We start from the raw sequence: 9,445 nt of genomic DNA on the forward strand, positions 1-9,445 counted from the left end.
TAGCCCTTCCCATGTCCACTGATGTAGTCACTCCATCATAGAAGGCCACAAGGTTGGTCAGGCAGGACTTGCCCTTGGTGAAGCCATGCTGGCTGTCTCAAATCACCTTCCTGTCCTCCATGTGCCTTAGCATAGCTTCCAGGAGGATCTGTTCCATGATCTTCCCAGGCACAGAGGGGAGACTGACTGGCCTGTAGTTCCCCGGGTCTTCCTTTTTTCCCTTTTTAAAAATCAGGGTTATGTTTCCCCTTTTCCAGTCAGTGGGAACTTCACCAGATTGCCACGACTTCTCAAATACGATGGATAGTGGCTTAGCAACTTCATCCGCCAGTTCCTTCAGGACCTGCGGATGGATCTCATTGGGTCCCATGGACTTGTGCACCTTCAGGTGCCTTAGATGGTCTCACACCTGATCTTCTCCCACAGTGGGCGGATCTTCATTCCCCCCCCACCTGGGAACTGGGATTGTATAGTGCGCTTATCACTTGTTTGAGTAGCATTTACTGCTGAGCAACTGCATGCATAAAGGTAACCAATACTGTACAAAAAAGTGTCCACCATGTGGCAATTTTTTGTTTGCATTGTCTTTCTTCTTATGAATTGTATTGTATGCTTCTTGAGATGTTGTTTCTCAGGAACTAACAAAAGCAATAGTGTACTGTAAATGAAAAGGTGTTTGGGATCGTTGTCCTGCTTGATTATCAAAAATTAGTACAGTCAATTATTTTGTTGCTTTGCTAGATCTGTTGATTTATCTATCTGTAGCTATCTATATCTACCTGTCTTTTATCTGTATCTATTGTCTGAGACATTCAAGACAGTCGTATGAGTAAAATACAGTAACCTTTTCTTTCTCTTGTTCTCTCATTTCCTCGGTAGTTTAAATCTTCGTTAAAGAGTACAAAGGAAATTTTCCAAACCATGGACATAGGTATGACTTTCTCCTCACTCACTTTTGTGTTGTTACTCAACTTGTGTGAACAGATTGATTTATTTTCTGGAACTAAAAGAAGAGGCAATGATGATGTATGGATTGCACGGTCACATACGGGGAGGGTTGGTGCAGGGAAGAGTCTGTTTCAGCATGCAAATGGATATAGAATGAAAAACCATCAACCACACCCTTAGCTTTAAATGATTGCTGGCCAGTGGAGATACTGCATATGAAACAGAGCAAAGGGATCAGCAGCCTACAATATTACGTGGTACCAGTCAAAGGAGCTCAGTCTTGGCATTTGGACAGGACAGACTCTGTTGTAAATGAACACGTGAGTTTTTTACTACGGTCCCAGCCTAGTGTCCTTAGCTACAGTATCGCCGACAACAAACACACAGTTCTCTTTTGTTGCTTGAAAAATGTGTGGTGAGTTATTGCAAACATCTGTGCCCCACAAAGTATAGCCCTCTCAAGGGTCCCAGAGACTTTTGGATGTGCTGAGGTGTCAGTGTGGACAACTAATAACGTTGAAGCAAAAAAAAAGAAAGTAGTGGAGCCACCTGAAAAGCAGAAGCCAGATCGCACAGCTTTAAGAGGCACATTTCCAAGAGGAATGCCAAGGGCAGAGCATGGCTGTGCATTTGTTGCAGATGGCAAACGCAGGGATAAAGAGCGTCTCTGAAGGCTCTGCAATGCATTTGGTTGGGTTAGGAGCTCCCTCTCTTTTAACACCTTGCATTCTGCAGTGTCTCCCACAAGGTGACTGTCAAGCACTTCCTGGGCATTCATTCTCCTGGTACTGCCCAGAGGCAAATAAGGAATTGCCACCATCTTATCACAGATAAGGGGACTGAGAGAGGGAGGTGAGACATGAGTTGTCCAGTGTCTTAAGGGAACCTGTGGTGCACTATGCAGTACTTAAAACTGCCTGCCAACCTCATGTCTTGGGAAAAGTCAGAGCCTAGATCACCTAGGTCCATAGCTTTCCATATCTCTTATTCCAGCAGCCATAATGTAAAAAGCAGTTCTAGAAAAATAGAAAAATAAATGTTGTGGTGACCTTATACTTACATATCCTGTAATGGTATCCTTGGGTGGCAGATTCTCAAGGTCAGTCACTGTCAAATGCTGTGTTATCTCAAAGTGCTTGACTGCCATTCAGTTTGGTCTAAACTAAGAGCCAGTAATAAGCAATGTGTACATACTCTGTTTAGGCATTTGAATCAGATGTTAGCTAATATACTGAATCACCAATGCAGTGGGAAAAAGGGTGTCAGCCCCCTCACTGTATTAAAGGTTTGTTGATTACCCAGTAAAATAGCAAAATCTTTATGGGCTAAAAAAAAACAGCTTTTGTCTCCAGAAAGTGAAACTACACTTACTTGGCTTATAGGAGTAAGAAGCATGCCTCCTAAATCAGTTTGCAGAGGGAGTGGAGGGAAAAGTTGGGCTGGTTTTGCTTGCTTGTTTGCTTTTAAAGAGGAAAGAGTAATCCTGTTCAGAACCCTTAATGAACTTCAGGAAAGAGGTCAATAACAAAAGCTAACGTGCTCAAAAAGCAAGGGTTTTCTTCTCTAATTGATGCAGCATGAGATAGTTTCTCTAAAAAGTGAGTGTCACAAAAGTCTGCAGCAAATTAACAGGATACAGAATGAAAAAGAGAAGGAGCTTTCAGATTTAATCTTAGTGTAAGATTCCCCACTTACATCTTTTATAGACATTCATCACTCTGCTGTCTGTGTTGGAAGCAAGGAAGAAGAGCGGGTAAGGTCTGAAGGGTTTGTCTTGCTGAAAAACACAGCCTTCTAAACTAACGAATGTCACTCAGGTTGTCTCAAAAAAAGGAAACCAACAATCACTAGTCAGCTTGAAAGCCTTGCCCTGAAGGGCTATCCTGCATTTCCTCGAAAAATTCCTCAGAGGAAAGGGAATTCTACGGAGATGGGTGAGGGAAGAAAATGAAACCCTCAGTCGGTTCCAAGGAGACTGCTAGACAATAAATGGCCCCAAGCAGTTAATGCATGACTGCCCTTTTGAGACACCTCTGGACTTGCAGACATCCCATGACAACCTCTATAAACACCGTATTCCTGGAGGCAGGATAAAGCAAGGGAGTACTACCGATGCTGTGCTCTGTGTGTTAACCGGAAAAGGGTGGGTCATTCTTGCAAAGCTAATCATGATCATCCCCTGCCAGTAATCAAAAACCAGCCTCCATAGTTGTGATGGGAAGCGTGGATCAATTTCCACGTTAGATGTAAGCTGCAGAAAAAAATGTTTGCGGTGTTTGGCTTCATTATCTGGTACTCAGAAGCAATTGCTTATCTAGCTCAGAACGTAACCAGTTGCTCAAGCCATGTTTGCTGCTTTCAGTCCGTAAGTCTTCCTGAGAGAAGCAATTCCTAAAGACATGAAGTGATTGTATTATTTAAAGAGTAAATTATCTGAAGTAAAGCAGCTATCATCTGCCTCTTATAAACTAGAAACAAATGAGCAGTGGAAAGGTTTAACAGAACTCTGAAATTCATACTGCAGATATTAATTGAGGTGGTGGTGGCTGACTAACAGTGGTATCCCCTTTTTGCTGGCAGTGACGTTATCTCAGTAAAATAGATTTGCCCTGTTTAACCTTACATCTTGGAGAAAGGTTAAAAATCAGTTGGCTATCTTTACATGTTCCCAGGAAGGCAACACTTAACTAGAAGAGGAAACCTGCCAGTGAGTATGCACAGACATCCCACAGCAATGTTAAATCCATAAGGGATTTGGTACAATGAAATTTAATGGTGGAGACTTCATCTTTGTTTAACTCTGTGTTGAAAAAATATTGGGAATGACTGTCTTAGGTCATTGAAAAAGTTATATATGTTAAAAATTTCTAAACCCTGCGTAATTAGGGTATAGCACAAGTTGTGTGTATTAATATGTTACAAGTCTATAACATTGGGAGATAGTATAAATTCCCAGGAAAGTGAATATTTTTCCCCCCTCTCACATCTACATGTTTTCAGAAGGAAACCTTTTAGGGGGTATGAACTTCTATTACGAGTTAACCTTCTCTGATCCTGCAGAAATCAGGGAAGTTTTACAAAAGCACCTACTCTGGCTTTTTATTTTCTGGTTAAATTCATAACAACTTTACCAAAGACATGGAGCCAGCTCACAAAGGTAAAATGTGACTAGCAGGTCAGCAGGCTGGAGAACGGTAGTTAATTCCTGATCCCTTAAGAGTAAAGGCCATTGTGACTTGTCCTGTACCCAAGGGAAAAAAAATGTTATTTTTACAAAGGTGATCCTTACCAAAGAAAGTGGGGAATCCATAAATCGTTGTAATGGGCACCTTAGCAGAGAGCCAGCTAGGATATCTGGAGACTGACGTGATGTGTACTGCCAGAAACTGCATGGGTTGGGTGAGGAACGAGGAGTCTCGGGGACCAGGAGATAAGCAGTGATTTTCTGTGACCAGTGGTAACCAGGAAGGCTTTCTGTCACACCACAAGGTGGCAGGGAGCACACCTGAACCCCAAAGATCCCCCAAGAAGTTGCCGTCTCCCTCTGGCACCCTGAAAGTTTGCAAGCTCTGCTCCATAGATATAAGGGTTGGGCCTTTCATGACAAGTCAGACTGAATCCATTTGTCAAAAGCAGTCACCTGCTTGGTGGAAAATGCTGGTTCAGTGTACCCGTACTCTGACCATTTCATGGAGCTGAGAGATGTCCCTTCAAATGCTTTTTCTGAATCTGATGGAGGAGGGAGAACCCACATAATCATCGGGCTCCATTGCGTTAAACACCAGGTTTGGTATCATCATCACCTGTACAGTGGTTCAAGCCCTTTGGTTTATTAAAAAAAAGCTTAGGAATTTGTTTCCAGTGAAACAATATGTTGCATTCATACCAAAACCACTTTTTTTGCCTCTGAAAATGCTTTCTTTCCCTCAAAAAATCCAATCTTTGAAAACTATACCTTTAATGTTTTGGTTCAGGCACTGACTGATACAAGCAATTGTTTGCACAGCCTTAATCAAAGCTGAATGGTAAACACCAAAGGCCTCCCTTGTTTTTATAACCCTTCTTGCTAAATTATTACCACTAATAATTATATTAATGTTTATTATGGTGGTATTAAAAACTAATTGAGAATAGGTCCTTTTGTGGTTGGTGTTGTACAGGTCTAGAGGAGCTGACAAGTCTTTCTCTTGACAGAGATGGACAAGAGCTTAAAAAGCATACAAGGAAACAAAGTATTTATCACTCTTTTTCCTTGCCTTGTGATTGGGTTCAGAGCACATTGATTATAGTGGACTTTGGATCAGGTTCACTTAATATTTCTGCCCTTGTTTCTGTATTGTTCTAAAACCTAAAATCTACAATGTTTTTGGGGAACTGAAGGACGGTGCAAGAATTCTTTGCTTTTAGGAATCCAACATGCACAAAGCCTTTCAATCCATGGCTTCTCTTGAATTTAAATTTCATGTCCCTGTCAATATCAATGGATCAATTTTAGAATTTAAATGCTAATTGAATGCTTTTCATTATCGACTGTTTACCCTAATAGTTAAATGAATGAAGAATCATATCTGAACTGTTTGTAATCCATATTCTCATGTTCTTGCAAAACTTGTTTCTTTAAATTATATTAATGTAGCAACTACTCAGTAACTCTCCCTTAAAAGTTTCTGATATACAACTCTTGCCTTGGACCTTAGGTTAAATTTCAGGTGAATCCTTACTTAACGTTTTCTGATTAGAAGTCAGTCATTATCCAAACCACAGGAAGATTTGAGCAGAAAGGGATTTAGCAATGATGGCATCAGCTGTCAGTCACTCAAGTGAAAGTTGAATAAATTTTTACAATCAAAAGTAATAACTTTAATAAAGAGATCTGAGCTCTTATCAATCTGAAATAGATAATTTAGAAAATTCTTACCTGTTACTGATTGAGAAAATTGCTGCTGTTGCTGCACATTTCTATCTTGGAAGAACGAAGGAATGTTGTAGCAGCAAAGTATGGTCTTCTGTGTCCTAGCAATCCAGAAGAGAAGCTCTCCTCACTGTTTCTGTAGGTAATTCAGATGGCATCTCTCTCCCTCTCTCTCTCTCCCTCCTTCCTTCCCTCCCTTCAGCTTAGCCAATGAATTCTGCTTCGTGGTTATGGTCTGACTTTGAAGTTCTGGCTCCCTCTGCTGTTACATAAATATAGAAATTCTACAGATACCGGAGAGGAATAGCAACTTCAGGAAAGAGCTATGAAGCTATCTGAAGCACGGTGTGCACCCATGCTGCACACCAGTGTGTACTCTAGTGGAAGCACACTGAAGCAAAGGGACAAAATACAGGAACCGAGCCTAATCTTGTTCTCTTTGCTGAGGCAAGATTTCTGTAGGGCTCAAAGAGAATTTTGCCTCATACACATGAAAATGTTGACAGTATCAGCTTTCTCAATTTTTCCATTCCATCACAGACTGATATTGAAATTTTATTTTAGAAGGATCCAGGCTGCGAGTCCTTAAATTGTGAAAGGGGAAGAGGTACACTGTTACTCAGGCAAAGAACTCGGAAATGTAAGAGCACTGAGAAAGTTGGAAATAGAGGAAAAGAAGGACTTGCAGAAGTGCCAGTTTTCATTTATTTTTCCCAGGTCTTTCTCATGAAAAAGCAAGGCAGAAATCAGAGTTGCAAATTTTTCTCTTGCATTGGGAAAATACACAAACAGAGTATTTCCAAGGGCTGTATCAGAATAACCTAATTTTGGTCTTTACTTAAAGCAGGTTTTAAGCTATGATCAACTACTTAACTAGTCCAGTGGCTACTGCTAGTCTGGGGCCCTTCTAAAAGTGTGATAAGCAGTTGTAGCATTTCACTTGCAGGCATGTATTATGTCAACAGAAATCAAACATTTCAATATCAAAATAAGTACAAGCTCTTATCAACTAAACTAACTGTCAAAACAGTTTTTCATTTGTACTGCATTCTTTCTTTCATTTTTTCTGCTACCAGCTATTACAGTTGTGCCCATCTACTTCAAGCATTCAGCTGACATCTTTCATCATTAGAGAAATAATCAAAGCAGAAGCAGGAATATTTAAGGTCTTTCTCAGGTATTTTGGCATTTCTCATGTCTTATGATGCTGAGAAGCATAAAACTGGAATCTGTGTAACAAATGGTCTAAGCTGGAGAGTTGTCCGTAGTTACTGGTTCTTTCTTCAGGGCATCCCTGAGTTGCTTCTTATTTTGTATTACTTATTTTTCCCAGCCTCCTTTTCAGGAACTTTATTTAGCAGCTCGTTTGAACTAGCACCCCATATCCCATCACTTCCCTTTTACCCAGGAGCCTCAGAAGGAGATGACCTTTCTGATCTGGTTAGGGAAGGGGACATGAAGTCTGTGCTCCAGCTGAGAAGACATCAGCCCACACAGATCTTGAGCCTCTTGCCAGCTCCTTAGGAAATAGAAGCTTCCTATCTTATTGGAGCCAGAAAAGATGAAATTATTTATTTAGCTGGCCTGTTCCTTTCTGTTTCTTCCTTAATTTACTTATCATATTTTAGTTGCTCTGCTGTTCAAAGCATTAAAGAAAGGGGAGGAAAACCACTAGGGAACAGACAGTCCTTTTACTGGGCAACATTTTGATTTGTGAAGCTGTTCTCTTCCCCCTCAGGTTGCAGCATTCCTCAGCCAGCCTTATCTCCGCACCTTCCAAACGTTTAGAGATACGTTGTGTCACTTTTATTCTCTCAATTCAGACCTTTTGGCAGAGCCTGCAAGCTAGCAAATCAGCATCTGCTCTCTTCTTAAAGCCAACAGAGAACAGCTGCAGCACTGCTCCTGAAAGACTGCTCAGGGCTCTGCTTCCCAGGGATTAGGAAATGACCTAACCACCAATATTTTGCTATGGCATCTGGGACTTTCTTCTTGACAGATTTTTAGGATGAACTGCTGTATCAAGGTTCTGGTCATTTTTTGATGAGGTGAATGGCGCTGCATTAGAGTCCCATTACACACATATTCTTTCCACACTTTTTCTGAACTGCAGGGTGAAAATGCTCACTATTAACAAGCTAATGTGGGAGCGGCGCTTGGGTCATTCCAACCCTGCACTAGCTTGTGTAGCTGGGACTTACATGCACACAGCAACCGCTGAGTGTAAGCCAAGAGATACGGTGGGGCTGGAGCTGCCATGCAGTAGCTGTCCAGACTGTAGCATAGAGGGGACAATACTGGAGCTAGCTTGAAGTGAGAACAGCAGCAGCAAGACAACGATGCAGATGCCTGTTTCCTCATCCAGGTGGGTCTTGTAGGCTTGGTTCAGCACCTTGCTGAAAGGGATGCTGCTACCTGAGCTGGCTGGTTTGAATCTGGCCGTTTAATTTCTCTGTACAGTGGGAGCTACTGAACATGTTGTCTGTGGAGAGTCTCTGTGAGGATCCTGACCCCTTAAGGCTTTTGCAAAATGCACAAGCAGTACTTGTATAAGGGTGCATAATGGTGGAAATTCCTCTATACACAGGACACTTGCTGCTGGGAAGCAACGTGGAAGTACCGTAGTCCCAGCTATTGCTAGTCATGTGCTGGTCAGACTGGCTGTTTCTGTTCGTATCAGTAGGTTTCCATTGACTCTAGCAACCAACGGACCAGCCCCTGTTTGCTGTTTATAAGGAATGGAGTAAAGAAACTGTAGCTGGCATGGCATGGGACTGTCCTACTACCCACAGAGTGATAAGAAGGCTTGCTCCCATTCTCTGTCCACAGCACGTGCTCCTGTTGCAGGAAGGCACGGGGGAACTGTCCTCTTTTCTCTGCAGTTTATTACATAAGACACTTGGACTCCATGGACACAACCTGTTTCGAGGGGGTACAGATGCATGGAGAAATAGTCCTGTCTGCACTGGCCAGATAACTTCTTTCTGCAAGTGGTTATGGTGACAGCAAGGCCTCTACTGAGAAACATTCATTGGGTGCAATTAAGCATTTCTCTGGGAGCGACAGAATTGTCACAGAAGTGGGATTACAACTGCACTCTGGATGCTTTGAGGGTCTCCTCCAGCGCTCGTGTCAGATATTCAGCCATATCAACCTTCACTGATGGAGCACTGAAGCTCTGTTTCTTTCCTTCCTCTGAGCATGGAATTTCAGAAGCCAATTCTCCTACAGTACATTTAGCAAATCTAATTGTGGTCCAGCATCTGGAGTCCTGCTCTCTCTGGCACTGTTAAACAGCGAGCAGTGTCCACAAGGAATAGTACTAGGTACTTGTCCTGGTTTCGGCAGGGATAGAGTTAATTTCCTTCCTAGTAGCTGGTACAGTGCTGTGTTTTGGATTTAGGGTGAGAACAATGTTGATAACACATTGATGTTTTCAGTTGTTGCTAGGTAGTGCTTACACTAGTCAAGGACTTTCCAGTTTCCCATGCTCTACCGACTGAGAAGGCTGGAGGGGCACAAGGAGCTGGGAGGGGGCACAGCCAGGACAGCTGACCCCAACTGACCAAAGGGATATCCCACACC

This window comes from Pygoscelis adeliae, unplaced genomic scaffold (genome assembly GCF_000699105.1).
Source record: "Pygoscelis adeliae isolate BGI_AS28 unplaced genomic scaffold, ASM69910v1 Scaffold190, whole genome shotgun sequence".
In the NCBI taxonomy this organism is placed as follows: Eukaryota; Metazoa; Chordata; class Aves; order Sphenisciformes; family Spheniscidae; genus Pygoscelis; species Pygoscelis adeliae.